The sequence below is a fragment of the Coturnix japonica genome, chromosome 1, assembly GCF_054131305.1.
Source record: "Coturnix japonica strain WE chromosome 1, WE-NBRP24, whole genome shotgun sequence".
Classification (NCBI taxonomy): Eukaryota; Metazoa; Chordata; class Aves; order Galliformes; family Phasianidae; genus Coturnix; species Coturnix japonica.
Genome location: NC_140663.1, coordinates 82,338,059 through 82,353,269, shown reverse-complemented (window position 1 = coordinate 82,353,269; position 15,211 = coordinate 82,338,059). Strand labels below are relative to the sequence as shown.

General features: G+C 38.1%; 2 long non-coding RNA genes across 18 annotated transcripts in view; one reads left to right on the top strand and one right to left on the bottom strand.

The window, feature by feature from the left end:
- The window catches only part of LOC107321661 (uncharacterized), a 102,686-nt gene that overhangs the window by 79,664 nt on the left and 7,811 nt on the right, over positions 1 to 15,211 (bottom strand). For 7 of the 16 annotated variants that reach the window (XR_014938326.1, XR_014938348.1, XR_004309149.2 and 4 more), the window contains exon 1: positions 5,259 to 5,584. The exons of 3 other annotated variants lie outside the window; for them this stretch is intronic. This is a non-coding gene — a long non-coding RNA (uncharacterized LOC107321661). Of the gene's footprint in view, positions 1 to 5,193; positions 5,585 to 15,211 lie in introns of those variants that run through there. 6 more of the 16 variants (XR_014938332.1, XR_014938331.1, XR_014938368.1 and 3 more) reach the window with 2 other exon arrangements.
- On the top strand, positions 761 to 14,774 carry LOC107321670 (uncharacterized). Of its 2 annotated transcripts, XR_001558614.3 has the most exons (4): positions 761 to 901; positions 1,993 to 2,133; positions 10,448 to 10,505; positions 14,397 to 14,774. It is a non-coding gene; the product is annotated as an uncharacterized LOC107321670 (long non-coding RNA). The 2 variants fall into 2 exon arrangements; XR_001558613.3 differs by lacking the exons at positions 10,448 to 10,505; positions 14,397 to 14,774 and adding an exon at positions 4,580 to 4,668.

The window sequence follows — 15,211 nt, the reverse complement described above, 5'->3', positions numbered from 1 at the left end:
GATCATCCTCAGTGGTAAACAAATACGTACTAAATGAATGTTGTACTACACATTATGAAAATCCACTTCTACAAGCTAAATTACAGGAAGCTAATAACTTCACCAGGGGATCACAGCTTCTTTTCCGCCAAGGCCAACCAGTTTGTTTTGCTTCCTAATGAATTTCAATTTAAAACTTTTTTTCTGTGAGAAAATAACCTTAGCAGGCATAACAAACAACAAGCTCTGCCTATTTAAATTATATCCCAGGTATTAGTAAATAAATGTTCCTCAGAAAATCTGGCTCTAATAAGGCTCCAGTGTACATAAGATGAAAAACTTAATACTAATATATAACATTACTCACAGCTTTGACAATACATATTGAGAAGCATCTTGAATGAAGGACCAAAATTCCCCACCTAGGCTGCTGTGTAGTTGAACTCAAAAGGCAAGCTAAAGCTCATTAAAATATTTACCACACTCTACACTTGGGTCACATCAGCTGTAGTATAAAGAAGGATAGTGTCCATGGAAGTCCTTTCCATATCCTCTTTCCAATGAGTCAAAGACTAGCTTTGCAAGATGCTAAGAAAACTTCCTAGGAAGATAGGTAGCCTATGACATGTTAAAAAATAAAGGCAATTGAGAGGAAAAAAAATAAGAAAAATGTGGTGGGTAACAAATTCCACCTTCCTTGTTTGTGCAGGATGGGTCGTCTCATGGGTTGGCATTTAATCCAGCAGGCTTCATGCAATTCCTCTTTAAACCCCCAGTAAAAAGCTGGCCACTTCACACTGGGCTGGGCACTGTTCCAGAATCCTCATGTAACGTCACAGTACTTGCCAAGCATTCTGAGGGCATAATCCCGGTTGCAACCAGTCAACAGCATCTGCTGCTTCTTGGCACAGAGGGAAAGAAGGTAACTGGGTACTGCTCCCATCTTCTCAAACTTCCCTAGCTTTTCTGCTCCTTACAGAACTGTGTGATTAATTTCCTTTGCTTATTTACTTTGTTCTTCCTCATAAAAACAGTAAGAAAAAAAAAGATGACTAGTACTTGGAAGGTTAAAAGCAGAGTGAACATAAGAAAGGGAAGGTAGCAACATGAAGAATACATATGTACACATAAACAGAAAACCCACAGAGTCAGAAGTTATGTGCTGTTTGGGAATTCTAAGGTTTTGCTGATTATGTACCACTAGATTTCTAAACATTCTTCACTTTTTGTATTACGTTGAGATCACTGGGCTAGAAATCTGTGCTTGGATCAGGTTCTCAAGAAACTCAATGAAAAGACCAAATTGGTTTCAAAGTGATCGAGAGGGGGTGGGAAGAAAAGCAAGCAGAGATTGCAGATAAATAGGTAAACTAATCTTTCTTAAAGAACTGGCTGATATATACGTATTTTAAACCTTGGCAACTCTGTCATAGGTTTGCTCCAGATAGGGAGTAGCAGTAGCCTCCTCCAGCTGCTGAGGAACACATGGAGCAGGAGGAGTATATTGTCTAAGTGCCACCTCAGCAGCAGCAGACATGAGGGAAGGAGGGGAAATTCAAATGATCAGTTCATGTAAGAGTTCATATATCCTGAGAAAATATATCCTTGCCCCTGCAAATGAATGCACAGACTGCACACTGTGCTGAAGTCCAGGTGATGGTGATGCCTAAAGACTAACTAGTGCCAGTAGGAGCAGCAGGGTTTCTGGATAGAGAAACAGATGCAGAGGAAATCAGCCCAGTTATTCTCATCACTTTCAGTTCTATTTGACTTCCCTGACACTGATCTCTGATTCAAGGTGACCAGAGAATGTATTTTCAGTTACTTGTTAGTTGTTTAATAACTCAAGTTACCAGCATACAAACACACATGCAGGTAGGATGGAAAAAAACAAGAAGCCCTAACTGAAGACATGACTTTACTTACTGTGGCTGCTCCAGCTGAGTAGCATTTGCTTGGATGTGTAACCACATTAAATTCAGAGGACTGAAATTCATATCCATTTTATTCCAGATATGGCAACTGTGTCATGTATAATTAACCTTCTTCACATCCATCTCCTCTGATGGACTTGAGTCTATGAGCTTTTTGTCACCAGGACATTAATGTCAGGAAGCCACTTTCTGCTGACAGTGATAAAGTTGTAAATCGGAGGTAAGTCTGTTCATCACAGATGAGTGTAAAGACATGTAGAATTTGTTCCAGTCAATCTGCTTTCAGCCCCACACAGGCTGTAGGAAAAACTCTTTGACTGCTAAGTGTTTGGATCAGGCTCCACGTGAGTGACTGCTCTCAGAGGCAACAACACAAGCACACAAGATTGGAGATGGATTAGTACTTGCCACATACCTATTGAGTTAATGGAGCAGCAGCTGCTATGCCTAGACTCCCTTCATGAGGACAGTATCTATCTCAGGCATTATGAGACATTCTCTGGATGAGCCATGAAATGGGGAACCCAGGGAGATGTGCTAAACAGAGCAGCTTATTTAGGTCCTTCAGCCTGCATCATTGAAGGTGGTACAAACACTCTGCTTATCTCTATAGTCTTGCTGCTTGTATGTGCAATGATCCTCTTGGTAGCAAGATGAGATCATTCCCTTGGAGTTCAGCATGTGTTCTCATATCTGGCTACATATAGTATTATTGTCCCCAAAACTGATGCAATAAGACCCAAATCTGATGCCATAAGACAAACCACTCAAATGCCCAAATATGTCTCAAATCTAATGATTGTAAGATGAATCTGTTGTAGCAGGTGCTTGATTATACCTTTTAGATGAAAGGGTGACCTATAATTATGAAGGAGCCCTCCCCTAAGAAGCAGGAAAGATCAACTTCTCCCTTAACACAGGCATCATTGCAATCAGCAAGAATTAGAGTTGAAGAACAAGAGTCAGGCAGAAAAGCATAAACAGATTAAAAGCAGAAGTGATTATTTTACTAATTAAACATTTCTTAACTGAAATTACACTAAATGCAAGAGCAGCATGAAAGGTCAGCAAAGATTTCTGAAAGAGCGCTCTGTAGGAAAGGGAGGAAAAAAAAACCAATTAAATGCAGAGTTAGAAGGTTATGATGCATAGAAGATTATTCCAAACAAGAAGCTGCCAGCATTGTTTTGAATGTTTAATTAATAAAATAATCTTTTTCATTAACTGTTGCCACTGGAGAAGATGGATTGAAAAAAAAAAAACATGCAGAAAACAAAACAGACATTTCTTCCTTGCTTGCATTTCTGCAAATGCAAAAATAAGAAAAGCAAAACTAATCACGTACTTCCTATATGAAGGAATCAGAATGAATATGCTGTTGTCACTAAAGCTGCACATACAAGCCAAGTTCCCTGAACATCACCAGACATTTGGAGAGGAAGAGCCTTCTCAGACAGGCCAGGGGAGAACCTTCAGCCAAATCTCCATGTATAGAAGAGCAGACAGGAACTCTGTCTCCAGTACTTTGAAATCAAAGCCACTCCTAACCCTCACCTGCTTGTTGCTTCAGCATATCACCTTCAGCCAATTTGGAGGCACTTCCAAGAAACACAAATTCATGAGTTCAAATGGTGACCTTGCCCATGTGCCACTACTACTGAACAAGATATGCACTTACTGCCCACTGACCAAGGTCCATAAGATCTGCTGATTCTCTGGTATGATTCCTTATTTTTTCCTATCCCCTCAATGATTTGACATATATTCAACTGTTGTGTTAAGTTCTTGCCCCCTGCAGTCAAATCAGTTTTCACTCTGGCATTGCCTGATCAAACCAGGGAAGCAACAGGAACGTGCTCTTGGTCTTCCCTAATGTATTCATAGATATGAGTAATGTACTCATAGTTGATATGACCAGCAGCAGCTTCCACCAACAGCATTAAGTCTGTAAATTCCCAGTAGCTTGATTTCAAACGTGGACAGATCACAATCAGTGAAGGTGTGGATCATTATTAGAATCAGCCATTGCATACAGAAGACTACCCTGGCTACATGTAAGCAGCAGGTTTCCCAAAACTTATCCAGATTATCCTCCGTCACATTTCCCAGGATATGTACCTGAACCCAACTTTTTCATTCCTAGATTTCACATTCCTTTTGCAGATCACATGTACACAGAACTTTAAAGTGTCACTAAAATTTGCAAAGATAATTGTTTGGAAAGACTACAGAATGTGTACTGTTTTTGGCCTTGTTCATAACACTCAAAACACTCATAACACTGAGACAAGTAGCACCCTTAAAGAGAAGGTGGAGTAAGAGAGAAAAAAGTAACCTCAGCACTTAAAACTGCCAAAAATCCTAAGAAACCAAATATGAGCAAAATGACTTCATATAAAAGGGCACCCTTTTTTGTATATACCTCTAACAGATTTGGATAATTACTTTTCATGAATCAGAAAGGATAAATAAATCCTCTATTCTATAGATGTAGAGACTGAAGGTGTTTGTTACTTCTCTTCAAGCGGCATAAAGGAGAGCAGGTGGCCTCTGAAAGCAAGAAAAAAAATGAATAAAAGGCCACTGTATATATGATCAGTCACTTTCCACATGTTTGTTGTGAGCATAAATTTTGCTATGCCAATAACCTCCCCTCTCGCCTTCAGCTTTAGACCACAGGGAAAGCCAAGCTGCTGTTCAGGACTCCAGCATGAACAGTGATTAAAGCCAAGCCTTGATCAAACGCAACTTCCAGACTTTTAGTTTGCTGTACTATGCAAGAGAGTGAATTTTTCCACACCACATGAACTGAAGGTTCAACTGGATGCTGTTGTAAATAAAAACACTGTAAACAACAGCAGCAGCAATAAGGAAGAATTAAACTTTGATCAGGTTACAGTTAATTGATTAAAACATCCATTTTGTTGTCCTTTCATGTCTAAGCTTCAGTAAACAACGTGAGAGTGCAAAACCCAGAATGCAGTAGTAGGAAGGAGGCCACAAAGGAATGCTTGGCAAGTAAACAAAGATTAAAAAGAGGTAAAATAGATTACACAGAATAAACACAGAAGCCTACTGTGCTCATGCCCAGCAGCTTAACCCAATTCTCCAGCTATGCCACTTAAAGGCAAAGGAATTTGTAACCATCAGCAAATCACAGACTCTTATTTGCATTTATTTTTCTCACAGCAACTCTGTGAAGCCTTTCTATCATAACCTCAATGTGATTTGTGCAAAACTAACCTAGTATAATGCTTCCAATGTAAAATTAATGACATACCACAAATGATACTGGCTTATATTCACGTGAAATCTGAAATAAAACCTTGTATTTGGCTTACAAACCAGGTTTTGAATTCTCTTAAAAGCAGAATGTCTGTAGCAGCAATTCCTCAGCTGAGAGGTATCAGGATGGCTCCCGGATTCATTCTCAAAGATTTTCAGGTGTATTAACAGCACCAAGAGACAGGAAAAAACTTCAAGATGCTTTAAGTATCCAGAAAGCTTGCAGGCTTCTTTTCTTGTACAGTTAAGAGATGCCCAATCCCCTGTCATCCCCTTGAGCAATTTAGAGACCCAATACTTCAGCTTCTAGTCTCACTCCTCTTTCATTATAGTCAAGGCTCTTTCCCCAGTCCAGACAGAAAGCCTACAGATGTCTGCCTCACTTACCAAAGTCCATCTTTTCTAATTATCTCTCTCAACCTTCAAAGTCTACTTGGCACTAAATTCACTTGTGCTTTGGCTTAAGTTAATAATTTGAGATACAAGAATAATCTGAGACTGAGAGCTTCTCCTGGAAAAAATCCTGCAGTTCACGTTTTTACTTGCAGAATAGTGTCCTTATTTAATTTCTCATTGTTATAAAAAGGGCTGGTTGGATGTAACTTGGGATCATTTGAGCTCCACCACAGATTCAGTGTATAAGGGAGAAAAGAAAGAGGGTCTGAGGTAAATCAGCAATGGCCAAAGATAATGATAGAATCACAAAATCATTGAGGTTGGAAAAAACCTTTAAGATTATCTTGTCTAACCATCATCCCATCCCCACCACACACACTATGTCCATGCCACATCCATATGGCTCTTGAACACCTCCAGGGATGGTGACTCCAACATCTCCCTGGGCAGCCCCTGCCAGTGCACTGCCACTCTTTCTAAGAAGATTTCCTAATATCCAACCTGAACGTCCCCTGGCACAACTTGAGGCCATTGCCTCTCAGCCCATCATTTTCACTTGAGAGAAGAGGCCTTAAGTAAAGGCTTATTCTTCCACAAAATATAGATATTATTAGAAATTACCATGATCAGTAGCAGGGCAAACAGCACCTGAGGGTAATGTTATAACTTAATTTATTATACTGTACAATAACCTAATGTCAGACAAATACATTATACAGACACATATATAGCTCAAAAAAGGGTGTATGTAAACATTCATTTATCTTCCTGAGAGGATCTAATGCTCGACTCTCTCATGGTAAACCATTGCCCACATTTACTAAATGTTTTGTTTGTTTTTAATTAAAGCTTAACTGTTTCACTTCCATATCTAGTTAGTGTTTGACTATCTTTTGTACAAAACTTTTTCTAGCCATGAGTCACTAGCATCGTTATAGTGAAATATGTGGGAGAGGACTAACTGAATTATTTAGAAAATGGGACCAAGATTAACTTTTATAAATGCACGGTTTTCTGTGGACAAGGTGAAATCCTGCAAGTGTGATTCTGTATTATCTCTCTAATGAGGACTAGGAGGATCAAAGCAAGAGTTGCAATACTACAACATTCTTAGATGTTATTTTCTGCTCACCTCCTATCAGTTGCTCTATATTTAGTTTTGAAAATAATTTGATCTAAACAGGGAGTGTGTCGATGTAATTCTGGTCACACCATTCAAACAGAGCCAGAGTCAAAATAGTGATATAATACCCTGAACTGTTCTTCAAATTGGAAATTTAGTCTCATAACCTTCAAAATGCTGGCATTTCCTTTCAAAACAATGTTTTTGCTTTATTTATACCATACAGATATCCCCAGCCCAGATTTTTGCTTGCCTCAAGGAAAGCCATTTCTCCTCTCTTATAAGATGATTACCTTGCTGTTCCTTCCCCTAGTAGCCATTCTTTTCCTCAGAAAGCCTGAAAAAGCTGTAAATGTAACCCTGCCTTTCCCTCTCCTGCTCTCCCTTTCTTTTCCTTCTACATTTTCTGTTCTACACCTCCTATTTAGTCATCTGCAATTTGCAAGTTAGCAGCTAGGTGCCAGGGAGCGCTGCCGGATCCCAAAAGAGTGGGAAATTCATTTTCAGCCCATGTGGAATCCATAGTCTCCTACAGCATAAATCTGACTTGTCTGGTTTCCCGGCACCTTCTTTACTAGGATTTCTTCATGGCTCAGCCTTTCTGGTTTTGTCTGCACTATAAGTCATATCTGCAGCACTTTATGGCCTGAATCCTCAGCCTATTTATTCCTTGCTTTCTGACACACATCCTTATCACACACTGGGCTTCAAAATTGACTAAATTTAAATCTAGGCTGAGAAGACTACAAGAAAAAAAAAAAAAAGTGTGTTTTCAGCTTCTTATTGCTACATCAAAATGCACAGAATAAGCGAGGTCTATTTGTCAGACATATTTGCAAACCACAGTAATTACTGTCATTTCTGCACTTCTCCTTCCTGACCCCAAAAAGAAGAAAATCTGCTTGTGGTATGAATGACAGACAGAGTTACAGACACCAATTGAGACAGAAATGCTTCTGTGGGTCACATCAGCAAGGCTTCACATTATTGCAGAAAAGGATCCCACCGTGCTCTCAGGCCTCCCTCTGGTGAGAAGGCAAATGGCAAACATTCAAGAAACAGTGAGAATGTGATCAGCACCAGTATTTACATGCTGAATATTTGCTCCGTTGAATGTAAGGTCCTAACTCACATGCTGAGCAATCTACAGGGCAATAGCCAAATGCCATGCATGAGAAAGTATTCTCCAAAACCAAGTGTACTTAACCCTACCAAACCGCACTGAAATCTCTCTCCCTCAGGAGCTTCTTCAAATTGATGCTTGCCATAACCAAGCGACCAACTAACCCACATCAGTACTCTCTAGGACTTCTTTCAGAACACTACCTCCTGCCAACCACATGTGAAAAAAAAAAGAATGATGCAAATACCTTGGGAATAGCATAAGACTGAAGACCCAAGATCTCTCTCCCACTTTTTTGCAGCCTCTAACAATATACAGTTTAAATCTCATTGTTTCTTTTACAATCTTCCGTGTTTTTACTGCAACCTTCAATCATTCATGTATTCAGCTACATATCTAAGCATTAAACAAAAAACAAATCAAAGATAGTAAGGCATATTCGTAGGGGATAGAACGTGAAATTGTGTTGCAGTATGTTCAGCTTACACTTAAATACTGTGCCACAGTGTCACTGCAGTGCAGTTAATTTTGCAGTTGTGAGTGTGTATTGAGTTCATAACTCCACTGAACATATATATGTGCAATGATGGACAACAGTTTTTTTTTTCAGATGGATAATGTGAAGCCAATAACTTGACTTCTAAATGTACTATTGCTACTCCTGTTTCTATTTTTACTTTTGCCTAAAGAACATCACTGAGATTCCTTAAAAGCCTGATAACCAAATAAAATCTCCTAAAACTTGCATTTTGTAGACCTCAGGGCATACAAATCAATACGCACTGTAGGACAATGCGCTCAGGCAGTTTACACTTATCTTGTAAAACCTTGGTTGAGTTTTATTAAAGGGAAAAAATTGCTCCAGAGCTCCTAGCTATTTTATCTTGCTGAGTTAAAAACTTGTGAATATAGTGGTTTTAAATGGAAGTACTGACATTGTTACTAATGCAGCAACAAATGTCACAGCTGTAATAATAGCCTATTTGTGTCATTGTCTAGGCTTAGGCATACATGCACACACAGAGAGACTAAGAACTGCTGTCACTTATATCTTTATTACTTCTACAGTGACTGATGCTTTGCAGCCCAAACATACATCCCCAGCACCAAGCCTGATGTGGTTTTCTCTCATTTAACAGCCCAAATGTACATCCCTAGCCACTAGCTGAATCTTCTGTTATTGCCTCATGCTTACAGTGCTTGATATGAGCTGTAGGCAGCTGAGCACTCCTCTTTGAAAAACATCAAATGAGGAGCACTCTAAAAATGCTAAGAGGTACCCAGTGTCCCATCTGACTCCTATAATGCTTAAAATAGGAAGAGCTAATCTTGCAAGTACTTCCTGTTGTATGCAAGTACTTACTAGCATGTGTAACAGTCCCAAAGAAATCTACCCAGTGTAGAAGCACTGTCATCACTTACAGCACTACATCACAAAAGTATTAAGGAGTACTGTGGGTAAAGATTACATACCTAGAGATTTAACAGGTACCATATCTAGAAATATTAGCTTTCAACTTAACAGAGCAGTTTGCCTGCCAGTACTATGTAAGCAATTTCCTCTTCTTTGCAAGAGTGTGAACAGCTCCTAAACTGTGGAAGGTCAAACAACCAGTTGTGTACCATGCATTTAATAACAAATCAATAAATAGTAATAATGCATTCAAGTAGTCAGAATTGCAGCAGCATGGCTCAAGCTAATAGCTTTTATAGATCTATTAGCTTGAGAGTAGATTTTGAAGTTTTGAACTGGAACAACAAAATTTCCATATCCTGCCTCAAATCCCTGTCTTGCAAGGGATTTGCTAATTTTGAAAGATGAAGCTACTAATGTAATACCTCAGTGTGCCTGGATGGTAAGCTCTGTGGATTGAAATACTTTTTAATCTCTAATTTATTAACTTGCCATATTTCAAAAAGCAGTGGCTTTTTCAATCATCTCATTTAAGTGCCACCAGTGCTTAGTATGAGCATTTTTAAGATGTTAATTATAGAACTACTGATGCATTTGTATCCAGCAAATAGCTAAAACATGCATTTCAATTCTGTTTTTAAATTAATGCCAAAATCATGCAAAATGTTTTCAAATGATTTTCAAAGCTACTAATACTGGTCAGATGTTGTGAAGCTTGCAATTGCCAACCAGAAGACAAAACCACGCCTCCACAAGTAATGAAATTAATTTCACCTTTCTGAACGCATACTGTAGTGTGTTTTAAAATTAATTTACTGTACCCTAAATGCCTAAAGTGCACAGTGGCAATGACTACCTTTAGTAAAGAGCAGTTTGTTGATTGGAATTCCTAGCTATTCAAATCTTCATGGGTTAGATAGCATTACTGATATTGATGTTAAGTACTTCAGCCCATGACTAACACTGCTGAAATCTATGGATATGCTTTTAGCAGGGAGGGATTCTCTTTAGGAGCAAAAGCATAAGATGTAAAGGGAGACACATCAAGTGAATTAGTATGCAAATTAGATGACAGACTAACTCATTTACCATCTAAGTAGTACAAAAAAAAGCTGCTGTTCCTGAGAGCAATTAAGGTCATCAAAAGAGGCTATCCCTTCATTTGATGAATGACTGCTTGGGTCTCTCCACAGATTATGGATAAAATCTGAGAACAGAAGCCAGATTGACTGCTTACATTGGATGTTTAAGGTAGCGTATGACCAAAATTCACCCAACAGAAATACACATACAAAGAAATAAATTTTAAAAGTTCAAAGAAAAAACTGCTCTGCAGCTCATCAGACCTAAGCCACACAGGACTGCAATGCCTGTTATATTCCAGCTGGGCATCTGAAATTTCAACCACAGTCCTTTCTTGTTATGTGAGGGTGCAGCTGCAAATAGTCCTTTAATACCACTTTCTTCTACACTTACCAATTATGGCAGCATGAAATGAGTTGTCACTCTGAAACCTCTCCTCTAACAGAAAAAGAAATGTCACGGAGGGAAGAACATTCACCCTGTTACTAGTCCAGCCCTGACATGAATTCTGTTGTTACAGAAGAAAGGGGAGCCTGGCAAGGAAATTTTTCAAGGATACAGATAGGGCCTCCTCTTAACAATTTGCTCTAGGGAGTGGTCTTGGATGCAAATCAAGTATAGTTTTATCACTATGAAGAGATATTTCCCATGCTTCATGTACATGCATTTCAGAAATTAAGCCTTTTGAACTATTGTGCTATGTGTATAAATAACTAGGGGGAAAAACAAGAAAAAAAAAGGAAAACAAAATACCTGAGATAAACACAATTAAACTGCTAGATAATCTCTCCTGTAGATTGCACTTGAGCAAAATTACCTGTACTGCTCTTAATTATCCAAATGTCTAGATTAAACAAATGAGATATCTGAAAACCATGCAGGAATACACATCCTTATTTTTCTCCCCAGCCTAATACAGCTAATTAATCTTAAGGGGAAGTAGAAGAGTTGTACTTCATACCAAACAGGTTACCAGTTGTTGAACTAGTAATACAACCCAAAGAACTTATAATCTAAAGGGTGCATTCACTATTCATATGTCCTAGTTGGACATCACATCTTAGAACCATTTAATTACTGTTGAACTTTCCATTAAAAAAAATTACTTATAGCATAAGTTAAACATTCAAAAACTCCATCAAGGAAGTTGCGCAGACAGACTTACAAAGTTCCACCTCTAGAAAAGTTTTTAATGTTGTCTTATAATAATAACAACAAATACTGGGATGCAAACTACATTTCCCAGGGTATAGAACTGCAATCTTCCAGATGGAAAGATTTGATCATGACTCATTTTTACTCCTCCTTAGTGAAGATATGCCCAACTTTGGATACGATGTAATCCTTGAATATGACAGTATTTCTTAGCAAGACTCTAATAAATAGAAGACTACTGAGTCCTGTGATGATATATAGAGGACAATATGTGGAAAATATTTTCTATGTTCTCCTGCACCTAAGTTGAGCAGAGATCCCAAATGTGAAACAACTGGAAATGACACAATTAGGAAGAAAGAAATTAACCTGTGTATTCTGAATAATACAAGTGCATAGTTGCAATTACAGACTAAATAGCCAGAGAGTATCTAAGAAAAGACTCACCAGTGCTGAAGATCTCAGTTGAGATGGAGGCTTACCATTGTTGAGACACACCACTAAAACTCCACAAAGGAGCAGTCTCCAGAAAGAGATACTTAGTGGTGGTCAGCCTTTAAATGGGATCTAGGAGAGGTGGAGTCAAGATCCATCCCTTTTGGAGCATAATTGAATTACCTTCACCTGTGCTCCCACAGCTGACTCGTCACTTGCTCAGATGGTTAATCAGAGGTTCAGGCTGTGATCAACAGATTCCCTTACACTCACCTAACTAGATTTAAGAAATATCTTTGGTCATCTCTGCAAAGCCCTGCTCTGTACTGATTTGCAGTACAGAAAGAAGTTTAAACTGTGAAGTGCACTTTATCTAAGTGAAGGTTCAAGCATAACTTCTTGAAAGTTAAGTAGTAATACATAATGGGCTTGTAACGTAAGCCATAGAAATTGGCTTCCCTATTTTGTTTCAAAATGAAAAGTTTGACTTTGTGAGGTAGAAAAAAAAACTTCTAAATCATGTATGGTAAGTAAAATTAAGTACACACAAATAACCTAATGGAGTATACTAAAATAAGCAATGATGAAGGAGACAGTACACACTTTAAATAGATAGAAAACAAGTTCTGATAGACAGTGTTGATGGTCTGAGAGCACTTTTTTACTGATAGGACAACTGATGCTACAGACATGATGCAAAAAACTGAAATGAAGGTTTTGGGGTGTGAGTTCTAAAAATATGAGAGCAAAATATCTGAACATTTATTATAGAATCATAGAATATTAGAATCCTTAGAGTTGGATGGGATCATTAAAGGTTATGCCATTATAAAACCTGGGTTTGCTTTTGTATTTTAGAACAGAATGTTTTGAGAGAGAGAGAGACACTTCACAAGTGACATTCATACCACTTCTTCCATAAAATACCTTTCTGTACCCTTCACATGATTATGCCTGGCCCACGTTCACAGATGGAGCAGATCTTGTTACATGGTTTGACAGTCTTCTCAATCTGTACATCTTAGGTTCCAACGCTCTGACAATACTTCCCTGGAGAAAGGGATTTCTCATCACTGGAATGCTATAGTTTTTGTCAAAACTACTCTCCCTGGCATCAGGTGGCCACCAAAGCATACCACTAGAGTTGTGAGCTGGTGCCTTACTAAAGGATTTCAGTTGCCAGGTCCCCATAAACTTTTAATTTGCTAAGAATTCTATCAGCATGGGAAGATGCAGAATATATAATTACTTATTATGATCATCAACATTATTGCATATGTTACATATAATAATATTTACCTAAAATGTTATTATTATCTACAATATATTTAAAACTACTTGATAGCTCTCCAAATTAATGAAAGAATTTGATTAATTAGACCTGTGAAAATGCACATGCTGCAAACATAATTTGAGAAAGCTCCAAAAGTTCTTTATACATTCTTTAACTCTATGAAAATGAATGACATGATGAGTCAGAGGGTTAAATAGTTAGGAAGTCCATATTCCAAAAGAAGTGTATTCTTCCCAAAGAAAACTGATTATTTTTACTCAAAGATACACTGAGGTGGTAAATTCTTACAGAAATAAAGTGGAGCAAGAAAAGGCTTCATCAGGGTGTTTCAATTACTGATGAAATATATACACATATCTTTGTCTTGCAGCCAAATACTGAATGCCCCATTCAAAAGCTGACATATAACTTGGTGCATTTCTCTTGGAGGGATGTTCTAACTGTCAGTGGAACGTCAACAATAAAAGCAGCAGATGGGATCAGAACATTGGCATACTAATCCAAGTAAAACCTCTTATATGAGAGAAAAGTCAGAAACAACTTTAGTAAAAACCATACTGTGTAACCACAAAACAAGTCCTTACAATACAGAACATGACCTTGTCTTTTTGTATCTAGAGTGGATTTCTTTCTTGATGCTCTGCTTCTCTCTCTAATCTATTTCAGCCTGTTTTAGAGATAATAAAGCAATCTAATATATTTGAATATTTTTTTCTCTCTTTTTAAGCTTTATATGGCTGCACTAATCTAATATCAAGCTCATAGGTAAAAAATAATAATAATAATAATTCTGTAAAACATATATTTGCAATTACAGAAATTCATAGAATCATAGAATCACAGAATCACTGTGGTTGGAAAAGACCACATCCAGTCCAAACATCTGACACTGCCCCTTATGACACTTCACTGGAGAGAGCAAGAAAAAGAAGAAAACATGCAGGAGATGAGAAGTAGCTTAATCACAACTGAAATTCTTAGACCAGAAACACACACACTAAAAATGTCACTGAACACTCTAGTTCCTTAATGAACATTGCTCTATGAACAAAAGACCTGAGTCCAGGCTCACACACCACAAACCCCTATTGAGTTAATTAGTCTTATTCTGAAGGATGATGTAAGAACAGTGGTAAAAACTTTTCCTTTCAACATATGTTACTTCTGCACTTCAGGATGTTGCTATCAGGCACAGTGACAGTTGGGCTGCCAACTAGCCTTGCATAAGCAGGGTGACGTCTAGATGGAACTGAAAGCAACTGAGATGAACAAGGAAGACCTGACAGATGTTTGCAGATGGAAAAAGAGATGGTGACGCTCACTTTATAGGAGAAAATAATTGAAACCTTACGTTGAACAATTAATACTTTACTCTCCTGTGGACTGACGGCTCTGTCTTCCAGCATATGACTGGATGACAATACCAAGATAGGGGCTTTAAGAGACATCATAGGACTGGTCAAAACAAAACTTTCATTTTCAAGGACTTGGGGTTCTGTCAATCTGCTTCATATGTGATTTGGAATTGGAACGCTGGCTTTTGATCTTTTAAGGCAAGCAATAAGGAATAAAAGAACAGATGAATGAATGTCTTCTTGATCTGATCCCTCTCAGACCAGAGGGGCATTGCAGGAGAGAAAAAAAAAAATATATATATATATATATATATATATATCTCAAGTTAACATCATAGAGAAGAGAGCTAGGAAGATAAGCAGAAGAAAAAGAAATAAGCAGCTGAAACTAAACTGCAGTTACCATCTTACAGTCACTAAAAATTTGACTTTGTCACAATTGGGAGTTTCTGCTCCAGACTGAGGCCAACAGGAGAAAAATGGCACCAAATGGAGGTGCAATGCAATGCAATTTTGAGAACATCTTTTGTAAATAATACACACTTCAGTTAGCTTCATGCTGCAGCACAAAGACTACAGTGACATTTTGTGGCAAGCCCAGGCTGCTGGCCAGAAATATGTGCAAGAATTCTCAG